This window comes from Colletes latitarsis, unplaced genomic scaffold, assembly GCF_051014445.1.
Source record: "Colletes latitarsis isolate SP2378_abdomen unplaced genomic scaffold, iyColLati1 scaffold0115, whole genome shotgun sequence".
NCBI classification, from domain to species: domain Eukaryota; kingdom Metazoa; phylum Arthropoda; class Insecta; order Hymenoptera; family Colletidae; genus Colletes; species Colletes latitarsis.
In genome coordinates this window covers 22,501-35,000 of record NW_027488465.1, presented here as the reverse complement: position 1 = coordinate 35,000, position 12,500 = coordinate 22,501, and positions in this window count along the sequence as shown.

The following is a 12,500-nucleotide window of genomic DNA, read 5'->3' as shown; positions in this document are numbered from 1 at the left end:
GCGGTCGACGCGCGAAGTTTCTAAGTCCGCTCTGCTCCGAAACACCGCTCCGGCGTCAAAAATCGTCGTAGGACAAAAAATAGACACGCTATCTTGCAGGAAAAAATCCGGGGAACACGATGGCGTCGTCAAAAGTGCAGGTCGTCGAGCTAGTTTTCGAGAAAAAAAAAAAAAAATTCTCAAACTCGACAAAAAAATAAAACGATCAGTGGACCGTGTAGAGAATCTAAAACTGCATAAGAATCGTATAGACCAAAATTGGCGTTCACGTGCTCGTTTTTGAGAAAAAAGTTAAAAAAGCTCTCAAAATTCGAGATAAAAAAAAAACAAACCATCTGCAGTAGCAACGGTAAACGGTACAAGTATCGTACGGGGCGAAAACGAGCGTTACCGTGCTCGTTTTCGAGTTATTGACGAAAAACAGCCTGGAGCGATCGGTCGGCGGTCGACGCGCGAAAGTTTCTAAGTCCGCTCTGCTCCGAATCATCGCTCCGGCGTCAAAAATCGTCGTAGGACAAAAATCGCCACCCTATCTTGCAGGAAAAAATCCGGGGAGGAACACGATGGCGTCGTCAAAAGTGCAGGTCGTCGAGCTCGTTTTCGAAAAAAAAAAAAAAAATTCTCAAAATTCGACAAAAAAAATAAACGAACAGTGGACCGTGTAGAGAATATAAAACTGCATAAGAATCGTATAGACGAAAATTGGCGTTCACGTGCTCGTTTTTGTGGAAAAAATTAAAAAAGCTCTCAAACTTCGAGATAAAAAAAAAAAGAACCATCTACCAGGTAGCCAACGGTAAACGGTACAAGTATCGTACGGGCGAAAATGAGCGTTACCGTGCTCGTTTTCGAGTTATTGACGAAAAACAGCCTGGAGCGATCGCTCCGGCGGTCGACGCGCTAAAGTTTCTAAGTCCGCTCTGCTCCGAACCACCGCTCCGGCGTCAAAAATCGTCGTAGGACAAAAAATAGACACGCTATCTTGCAGGAAAAAATCCGGGGAACACGATGGCGTCGTCAAAAGTGCAGGTCGTCGAGCTCGTTTTCGAGAAAAAAAAAAAAAAATTCTCAAAATTCGACAAAAAAATAAAACGATCAGTGGACCGTGTAGACAATATAAAACTGCATAAGAATCGTATAGACGAAAATTGGCGTTCACGTGCTCGTTTTTGTGGAAAAAATTAAAAAAGCTCTCAAACTTCGAGATAAAAAAAAAAAAACCGGTCTACCAGGTAGCCAACGGTAAACGGTACAAGTATCGTACGGGCGAAAATGAGCGTTACCGTGCTCGTTTTCGAGTTATTGACGAAAAACAGCCTGGAGCGATCGCTCCGGCGGTCGACGCGCGAAAGTTTCTAAGTCCGCTCTGCTCCGAAACACCGCTCCGGCGTCAAAAATCGTCGTAGGACAAAAAATAGACACGCTATCTTGCAGGAAAAAATCCGGGGAACACGATGGCGTCGTCAAAAGTGCAGGTCGTCGAGCTAGTTTTCGAGAAAAAAAAAAAAAATTCTCAAAACTCGACAAAAAATAAAACGATCAGTGGACCGTGTAGAGAATCTAAAACTGCATAAGAATCGTATAGACCAAAATTGGCGTTCACGTGCTCGTTTTTGAGAAAAAAGTTAAAAAAGCTCTCAAAATTCGAGATAAAAAAAAAACAAACCATCTGCCAGGTAGCCAACGGTAAACGGTACAAGTATCGTACGGGCGAAAACGAGCGTTACCGTGCTCGTTTTCGAGTTATTGACGAAAAACAGCCTGGAGCGATCGGTCCGGCGGTCGACGCGCGAAAGTTTCTAAGTCCGCTCTGCTCCGAATCATCGCTCCGGCGTCAAAAATCGTCGTAGGACAAAAAATCGCCACCCTATCTTGCAGGAAAAAAATCCGGGGAACACGATGGCGTCGTCAAAAAGTGCAGGTCGTCGAGCTCGTTTTCGAAAAAAAAAAAAAAATTCTCAAAATTCGACAAAAAAATAAAACGAACAGTGGACCGTGTAGAGAATATAAAACTGCATAAGAATCGTATAGACGAAAATTGGCGTTCACGTGCTCGTTTTTGTGGAAAAAATTAAAAAAGCTCTCAAACTTCGAGATAAAAAAAAAAAGAACCATCTACCAGGTAGCCAACGGTAAACGGTACAAGTATCGTACGGGCGAAAATGAGCGTTACCGTGCTCGTTTTCGAGTTATTGACGAAAAACAGCCTGGAGCGATCGCTCCGGCGGTCGACGCGCTAAAGTTTCTAAGTCCGCTCTGCTCCGAAACACCGCTCCGGCGTCAAAAATCGTCGTAGGACAAAAAATAGACACGCTATCTTGCAGGAAAAAATCCGGGGAACACGATGGCGTCGTCAAAAGTGCAGGTCGTCGAGCTCGTTTTCGAGAAAAAAAAAAAAAATTCTCAAAATTCGACAAAAAAAATAAAACGATCAGTGGACCGTGTAGACAATATAAAACTGCATAAGAATCGTATAGACGAAAATTGGCGTTCACGTGCTCGTTTTTGTGGAAAAAATTAAAAAAGCTCTCAAACTTCGAGATAAAAAAAAAAAAAACCGTCTACCAGGTAGCCAACGGTAAACGGTACAAGTATCGTACGGGCGAAAATGAGCGTTACCGTGCTCGTTTTCGAGTTATTGACGAAAAACAGCCTGGAGCGATCGCTCCGGCGGTCGACGCGCGAAAGTTTCTAAGTCCGCTCTGCTCCGAAACACCGCTCCGGCGTCAAAAATCGTCGTAGGACAAAAAAATAGACACGCTATCTTGCAGGAAAAAATCGGGGAACACGATGGCGTCGTCAAAAGTGCAGGTCGTCGAGCTAGTTTTCGAGAAAAAAAAAAAAAATTCTCAAAACTCGACAAAAAAATAAAACGATCAGTGGACCGTGTAGAGAATCTAAAACTGCATAAGAATCGTATAGACCAAAATTGGCGTTCACGTGCTCGTTTTTGAGAAAAAAGTTAAAAAAGCTCTCAAAATTCGAGATAAAAAAAAAACAAACCATCTGCCAGGTAGCCAACGGTAAACGGTACAAGTATCGTACGGGCGAAAACGAGCGTTACCGTGCTCGTTTTCGAGTTATTGACGAAAAACAGCCTGGAGCGATCGGTCCGGCGGTCGACGCGCGAAAGTTTCTAAGTCCGCTCTGCTCCGAATCATCGCTCCGGCGTCAAAAATCGTCGTAGGACAAAAAATCGCCACCCTATCTTGCAGGAAAAAATCCGGGGAACACGATGGCGTCGTCAAAAGTGCAGGTCGTCGAGCTCGTTTCGAAAAAAAAAAAAAAAATTCTCAAAATTCGACAAAAAAATAAAACGAACAGTGGACCGTGTAGAGAATATAAAACTGCATAAGAATCGTATAGACGAAAATTGGCGTTCACGTGCTCGTTTTTGTGGAAAAAATTAAAAAAGCTCTCAAACTTCGAGATAAAAAAAAAAAGAACCATCTACCAGGTAGCCAACGGTAAACGGTACAAGTATCGTACGGGCGAAAATGAGCGTTACCGTGCTCGTTTTCGAGTTATTGACGAAAAACAGCCTGGAGCGATCGCTCCGGCGGTCGACGCGCTAAAGTTTCTAAGTCCGCTCTGCTCCGAAACACCGCTCCGGCGTCAAAAATCGTCGTAGGACAAAAATAGACACGCTATCTTGCAGGAAAAAATCCGGGAACACGATGGCGTCGTCAAAAGTGCAGGTCGTCGAGCTCGTTTTCGAGAAAAAAAAAAAAAAATTCTCAAAATTCGACAAAAAAAGCATAAGAATCGTATAGACGAAAATTGGCGTTCACGTGCTCGTTTTTGTGGAAAAAATTAAAAAAGCTCTCAAACTTCGAGATAAAAAAAAAAAAAAACCGTCTACCAGGTAGCCAACGGTAAACGGTACAAGTATCGTACGGGCGAAAACGAGCGTTACCGTGCTCGTTTTCGAGTTATTGACGAAAAACAGCCTGGAGCGATCGGTCCGCGGTCGACGCGCGAAAGTTTCTAAGTCGCCCTGCTCCGAATCATCGCTCCGGCGTCAAAAATCGTCGTAGGACAAAAAATCGCCACCTATCTTGCAGGAAAAAATCCGGGGAACACGATGGCCGTCGTCAAAAGTGCAGGTCGTCGAGCTCGTTTTCGAGAAAAAAAAAAAAAAATTCTCAAAATTCGACAAAAAAATAAAACGATCACTGGACCGTGTAGAGAATATAAAAACTGCAATAAGAATCGTATAGACGAAAATTGGCGTTCACGTGCTCGTTTTTGTGAAAAAATTAAAAAAGCTCTCAAACTTCGAGATAAAAAAAAAAAAAACCTTCTACCAGGTAGCCAACGGTAAACGTACAAGTATCGTACGGGCGAAAATGAGCGTTACCGTGCTCGTTTCGAGATATTGACGAAAAACAGCCTGGAGCGATCGCTCCGGCGGTCGACGCGCGAAAGTTTCTAAGTCCGCTCTGCTCCGAACACCGCTCCGGCGTCAAAATCGTCGTAGGACAAAAATCGCCACCCTATCTTGCAGGAAAAATCCGGGGAACAGATGGCGTCGTCAAAAGTGCAGGTCGTCGAGCTCGTTTTCGAGAAAAAAAAAAAAAATTCTCAAAATCGACAAAAAAATAAAACGATCATTGACGTGTAGAGAATCTAAAACTGCATAAGAATCGTACAGACGAAAATTGGCGTTCACGTGCTCGTTTTTGTGGAAAAAATTAAAAAAGCTCTCAAACTTCGAGATAAAAAAAAAAAAAACCATCTACCAGGTAGCCAACGGTAAACGGTACAAGTATCGTACGGGCGAACCCGAGCGTTACCGTGCTCGTTTTCGAGTTATTGACGAAAAACAGCCTGGAGCGATCGGTCCGGCGGTCGACGCGCGAAAGTTCTAAGTCCGCTCTGCTCCGAATCATCGCTCCGGCGTCAAAAATCGTCGTAGGACAAAAAATAGACACGCTATCTTGCAGGAAAAATCCGGGGAACACGATGGCGTCGTCAAAGTGCAGGTCGTCGAGCTCGTTTTCGAGAAAAAAAAAAAAAAATTCTCAAAATTCGACAAAAAAATAAAACGATCAGTGGACCGTGTAGAGAATATAAAACTGCATAAGAATCGTATAGACGAAATTGGCGTTCACGTGCTCGTTTTTGTGGAAAAATTAAAAAAGCTCTCAACTTCGAGATAAAAAAAAAAAAACCATCTACCAGGTAGCCAACGGTAAACCGGTACAAGTATCGTACGGGCGAAAAATGAGCGTTACCGTGCTCGTTTTCGAGTTATTGACGAAAAACAGCCTGGGAGCGATCGCTCCGGCGGTCCGACGCGCGAAAGTTTTCAAGTCCGCTCTGCTCCGAAACACCGCTCCGGCGTCAAAATCGTCGTAGGACAAAAAATAGACACGCTATCTTGCAGGAAAATATCCGGGGAACACGATGGCGTCCGTCAAAAGTGCAGGTCGTCGAGCTCGTTTTCGAGAAAAAAAAAAAAAAATTCTCAAATTCGACAAAAAAATAAAACGATCATTGGACCGTGTAGAGAATCTAAAACTGCATAAGAATCGTATAGACCAAAATTGGCCTTAACGTGCTGGTTTTCGAGTTATTGACGATAAGCCCGGTATATATATGTCCGAGATAAAAAAAAAGATAGGGACAGTGGGAATCTCCTATACTATCACGGGCGTGTATTCTCCTACTAGTTTGATGGTTGTTGTTGCATAAACCAGCGACTGTTTGGCCCGCCGTTTAACCGCGCGGTTTAAAAATTGCAACACAATGTTGGTGTCGCTCCGGGGTGAAAAAATGGAAAAACGACATACTTTACGCATAGGGGCGGCTGATCTTAACATATTTTGTCATGTCACCACCCCAGTGACTCTAAGACGGATTTTGCCGTCGCACGTTTTTTTATTAAAAGTTATTAGTATATAAAAGATTTCGTTAAGCAAAAAGACACGAATATGGGAGTAGGACAAAAAATCGCCAGCCTATCTTGCAGGAAAAAAATCCGGGGAACACGATGGCGTCGTCAAAAGTGCAGGTCGTTCGAGCTAGTTTTCGAGAAAAAAAAAAAAAATTCTCAAAACTCGACAAAAAAATAAAACGATCAGTGGACCGTGTAGAGAATCTAAAACTGCATAAGAATCGTATAGACCAAAATTGGCGTTCACGTGCTCGTTTTGAGAAAAAGTTAAAAAAGCTCTCAAAATTCGAGATAAAAAAAAAAACAAACCATCTGCCAGGTAGCCAACGGTAAACGGTACAAGTATCGTACGGGCGAAAACGAGCGTTACCGTGCTCGTTTTCGAGTTATTGACGAAAAACAGCCTGGAGCGATCGGTCCGGCGGTCGACGCGCGAAAGTTTCTAAGTCCGCTCTGCTCCGAATCATCGCTCCGGCGTCAAAAATCGTCGTAGGACAAAAATCGCCACCCTATCTTGCAGGAAAAAATCCGGGGAACACGATGGCGTCGTCAAAAGTGCAGGTCGTCGAGCTCCGTTTTCGAGAAAAAAAAAAAAAAAATTCTCAAAATCCGACAAAAAATAAAACGAACAGTGGACCGTGTAGAGAATATAAAACTGCATAAGAATCGTATAGGACGAAAATTGGCGTTCACGTGCTCGTTTTTGTGGAAAAAATTAAAAAAGCTCTCAAACTTCGAGATAAAAAAAAAAAAGAACCATCTACCAGGTAGCCAACGGTAAACGGTACAAGTATCGTACGGGCAGAAAATGAGCGTTACCGTGCTCGTTTTCGAGTTATTGACGAAAAACAGCCTGGAGCGATCGCTCCGGCGGTCGACGCGCTAAAGTTTCTAAGTCCGCTCTGCTCCGAAACACCGCTCCGGCGTCAAAAACGTCGTAGGACAAAAAATAGACACGCTATCTGCAGGAAAAAATCCGGGGAACAACGATGGCGTCGTCAAAAGTGCAGGTCGTCGAGCTCGTTTTCGAGAAAAAAAAAAAAAAAATCTCAAAATTCGACAAAAAAATAAAACGATCAGTGGACCGTGTAGACAATATAAAACTGCATAAGAATCGTATAGACGAAAATTGGCGTTCACGTGCTCGTTTTTGTGGAAAAAATTAAAAAAGCTCTCAAACTTCGAGATAAAAAAAAAAAAAACCGTCTACCAGGTAGCCAACGGAAACGGTACAAGTATCGTACGGGCGAAAACGAGCGTTTACCGTGCTCGTTTTCGAGTTATTGACGAAAAACAGCCTGGAGCGATCGGTCCGGCGGTCGACGCGCGAAAGTTTCTAAGTCCGCTCTGCTCCGAATCATCGCTCGCGTCCAAAAATCGTCGTAGGACAAAAAATCCGCCACCCTATCTTGCAGGAAAAAATCCGGGGAACACGATGGCGTCGTCAAAAGTGCAGTCGTCGAGCTCGTTTTCGAGAAAAAAAAAAAAAAAATTCTCAAAATTCGACAAAAAAATAAACGATCAGTGGACCGTGTAGGGAAATATAAAACTGCATAAGAATCGTATAGACGAAAATTGGCGTTCACGTGCTCGTTTTTGTTGAAAAAATTAAAAAGCTCTCAACTTCGAGAATAAAAAAAAAAAAAACCATCTAACCAGGTAGCCAACGGTAAACGTACAAGTATCGTACGGGCGAAAATGAGCGTTACCGTGCTCGTTTTCGAGTTATTGACGAAAAACAGCCTGGAGCGATCGCTTCGGCGGTCGACGCGCGAAAGTTTCTAAGTCCGCTCTGCTCCGAATCATCGCTCCGGCGTCAAAATCGTCGTAGACAAAAAATAGACACGCTATCTTGCAGGAAAAAATCCGGGGAACACGATGGCGTCGTCAAAAGTGCAGGTCGTCGAGCTCGTTTTCGAGAAAAAAAAAAAAAAAATTCTGAAAATTCGACAAAAAATAAACGATCAGTGGACCGTGTAGAGAATATAAAACTGCATTAAGAATCGTATAGACGAAATTGGCGTCACGTGCTCGTTTTTGTGGAAAAAATTAAAAAAGCTCTCAAACTTCGAGATAAAAAAAAAAAAAACCATCTACCAGGTAGCCAACGGTAAACGGTACAAGTATCATACGGGCGAAAATGAGCGTTACCGTGCTCGTTTTCGAGTTATTGACGAAAAACAGCCTGGAGCGATCGCTCCGGCGGTCGACGCGCGAAAGTTTCTAAGTCCGCTCTGCTCCGAAACACCGCTCCGGCGTCAAAAATCGTCGTAGGACAAAAAATAGACACGCTATCTTGCAGGAAAAAATCCGGGGAACACGATGGCGTCGTCAAAAGTGCAGGTCGTCGAGCTCGTTTTCGAGAAAAAAAAAAAAAAATTCTCAAAATTCGACAAAAAAATAAAACGATCACTGGACCGTGTAGAGAATATAAAACTGCATAAGAATCGTATAGACGAAAATTGGCGTTCACGTGCTCGTTTTTGAGAAAAAAGTTAAAAAAGCTCTCAAAATTCGAGATAAAAAAAAAACAAACCATCTGCCAGGTAGCCAACGGTAAACGGTACAAGTATCGTACGGGCGAAAACGAGCGTTACCGTGCTCGTTTTCGAGTTATTGACGAAAAACAGCCTGGAGCGATCGGTCCGGCGGTCGACGCGCGAAAGTTTCTAAGTCCGCTCTGCTCCGAATCATCGCTCCGGCGTCAAAAATCGTCGTAGGACAAAAAATCGCCACCCTATCTTGCAGGAAAAAATCCGGGGAACACGATGGCGTCGTCAAAAGTGCAGGTCGTCGAGCTCGTTTTCGAGAAAAAAAAAAAAAAAATTCTCAAAATTCGACAAAAAAATAAAACGATCATTGGACCGTGTAGAGAATCTAAAACTGCATAAGAATCGTATAGACCAAAATTGGCCTTAACGTGCTGGTTTTCGAGTTATTGACGATAAGCCGGTATATATATGTCCGAGATAAAAAAAAAGATAGGGACAGTGGGAATCTCCTATACTATCACGGGCGTGTATTCTCCTACTAGTTTGATGGTTGCTGTTGCATAAACCACCGACTGTTTGGCCCGCCGTTTAACCGCGCAGTTTAAAATTGCAACACAATGTTGGTGTCGCTCCGGATCGAAAAAATGGAAAAACGACATACTTTACGCATAGGGGCGGCTGATCTTAACATATTTTGTCAATGTCATCTTCCCAGTGACCCTAGGAAGGAGTTTGCCGTTGCACGTTTTCCTATTAAAAAGTAATTAGTGTACAAAAATTTTCGTGAAGCAAAAAACAAGAATGTGAAAGTACGTTCCATGAGCATTACGGTGAATAAAACAGAAATTAAAAATTCCCGAGGGGTTGAACAGCATCATATTGAATTCGTTTTGCTGACTGGGGTCTGCGCCCCCCAGACCCCCGCTACACTAGCCCAGACCAAACCCACTTTGTAATAGTGGTATCATATTAAATTGAACAGCATCGTACTTAATTCGTTTTGCTGAATGGGGGGCTGCGCCCCCCAAACCCCCGCTACACTAGCCCAGACCTAACCCATTTTGTAATAGCGGTATCAAATTAAATTGAACAGCATCGTACTAAATTCGTTTTGCTGACTGGGGGGCTGCGCCCCCCAGACCCCCGCAACACTAGCCCGGACCTAACCCACTTTGTAATAGCGGTATCATATTAAATTGAACAGCATCGTACTAAATTCGTTTTGCTGAATGGGGGGCTGCGCCCCCCAAACCCCCGCTACACTAGCCCAGACCTAACCCATTTTGTTATAGCGGTATCAAATTAAATTGAACAGCATCATATTGAATTCGTTTTGCTGACTGGGGTCTGCGCCCCCCAGACCCCCGCTACAATAGCCCAGACCTAACCCACTTTGTAATAGTGGTATCATATTAAATTGAACAGCATCGTACTTAATTCGTTTTGCTGAATGGGGGGCTGCGCCCCCCAAACCCCCGCTACACTAGCCCAGACCTAACCCATTTTGTAATAGCGGTATCAAATTAAATTGAACAGCATCGTACTAAATTCGTTTTGCTGACAGGGGTCTGCGCCCCCCAGACCCCCGCTACTACTAGCCCAGACCTAACCCCCTTTGTAATAGCGGTATCATATTAAATTGAACAGCATCATATTGAATTCGTTTTGCTGACTGGGGTCTGCGCGCCCCAGACCCCCGCAACACTAGCCCGGACCTAACCCACTTTGTAATAGCGGTATCACATTAAATTGAACAGCATCGTACTAAATTCGTTTTGCTGAATGGGGGGCTGCGCCCCCCAAACCCCCGCTACACTAGCCCAGACCTAACCCATTTTGTAATAGCGGTATCAAACTAAATTGAACAGCATCATATTGAATTCGTTTTGCCGACTGGGGTCTGCGCCCCCCAGACCCCCGCTACAATAGCCCAGACCTAACCCACTTTGTAATAGTGGTATCATATTAAATTGAACAGCATCGTACTTAATTCGTTTTGCTGAATGGGGGGCTGCGCCCCCCAAACCCCCGCTACACTAGCCCAGACCTAACCCATTTTGTAATAGCGGTATCAAATTAAATTGAACAGCATCGTACTAAATTCGTTTTGCTGACAGGGGTCTGCGCCCCCCAGACCCCGCTACACTAGCCCAGACCTAACCCCCTTTGTAATAGCGGTATCATATTAAATTGAACAGCATCATGTTGAATTCGTTTTGCTGACTGGGGTCTGCGCGCCCCAGACCCCCGCAACACTAGCCCGGACCTAACCCACTTTGTAATAGCGGTATCATATTAAATTGAACAGCATCGTACTAAATTCGTTTTGCTGAATGGGGGGCTGCGCCCCCCAAACCCCGCTACACTAGCCCAGACCTAACCCATTTTGTAATAGCGGTATCAAATTAAATTGAACAGCATCATATTGAATTCGTTTTGCTGACTGGGGTCTGCGCCCCCCAGACCCCCGCTACACTAGCCCAGACCTAACCCACTTTGTAATAGTGGTATCATATTAAATTGAACAGCATCGTACATAATTCGTTTTGCTGAATGGGGGGCTGCGCCCCCCAAACCCCCGCTACACTAGCCCAGACCTAACCCATTTTGTAATAGCTGTATCAAATTAAATTGAACAGCATCATATTGAATTCGTTTTGCTGACATGGGGTCTGCGCCCCCCAGACCCCCGCAGCATCATATTGAATTCGTTTTGCTGACAGGGGTCTGCGCCCCCCAGACCCCCGCTACACTAGCCCAGACCTAACCCACTTTGTAATAGTGGTATCATATTAAATTGAACAGCATCGTACATAATTCGTTTTGCTGAATGGGGGGCTGCGCCCCCCAAACCCCCGCTACACTAGCCCAGACCTAACCCATTTTGTAATAGCGGTATCAAATTAAATTGAACAGCATCGTACTAAATTCGTTTTGCTGACAGGGGTCTGCGCCCCCCAAACCCCCGCTACACTAGCCCAGACCTAACCCATTTTGTAATAGCGGTATCAAATTAAATTGAACAGCATCATATTGAATTCGTTTTGCTGACTGGGGTCTGCGCCCCCCAAACCCCCGCTACACCAGCCCAGACCTAACCCATTTTGTAATAGCGGTATCAAATTAAATTGAGCAGCATCATATTGAATTCGTTTTGCTGACAGGGGTCTGCGCCCCCCAGTCCCCCGCTACACTAGCCCAGACCTAACCCCCTTTGTAATAGCGGTATCATATTAAATTGAACAGCATCATATTGAATTCGTTTTGCTGACTGGGGTCTGCGCGCCCCAAACCCCCGCAACACTGGCCCAGACCTAGCCCATTTTGTAATGACTGTATTGGAACTGCGTTAGGGCTAGTTTAGAATTGGTTAGGTGAAGTAATGCGGAGAGCAGTTTCGCCTGCGTCCCGGGATGCTTGTTGGCATGAGTGGTGTCTGAATGAGTAAAGACGGATGAGACACTTGTGGGGTATGGTGAGTCAGATTCTCAAACTACCCATATATTCTTCTGAGGCATGGGTGCCTATCCAAGGATCTCCTTCGGTATCTAAAACAGAAATAAAAAAAAAAAAACAAAAAAAAAAAAAAAAAATGAATATGGACTGTGTTAGGACTGAATTGGATAAGGTCTGGGTTACGTCTCGGTTAGGTCTGAGTTAGGACTGGTTTAAGACTGGGTTAGGACTGGGTTAGGACTGGGTTAGGACTGGGTTAGGTCTGGGTTAGGTCTGGGTTATTTCTGGGTTAGGTCTGGGTTAGGTCTGGGTTAGGTCTGGGTTAGGTCTGGGTTAGGACTGGATTAGGTCTGGGTTAGGACTGGGTTAGTACTGGGTTAGGACTGGGTTAGGTCTGGGTTAGGTCTGGGTTATTTCTGGGTTAGGTCTGGGTTAGGTCTGGGTTAGGTCTGGGTTAGGGCTGGGTTAGGTCTGGGTTAGGTCTGGGTCAGGTCTGGGGTATTTCTGGGTTAGGACTGGGTTAGGTCTGGGTTAGGTCTGGGTTATTTCTGGGTTAGGTCTGGGTTAGGTCTGGGTTAGGTCTGGGTTAGGTCTGGGTTAGGTCTGGGTTAGGTCTGGGTTAGGACTGGGTTAGTACTGGGTTAGGACTGGGT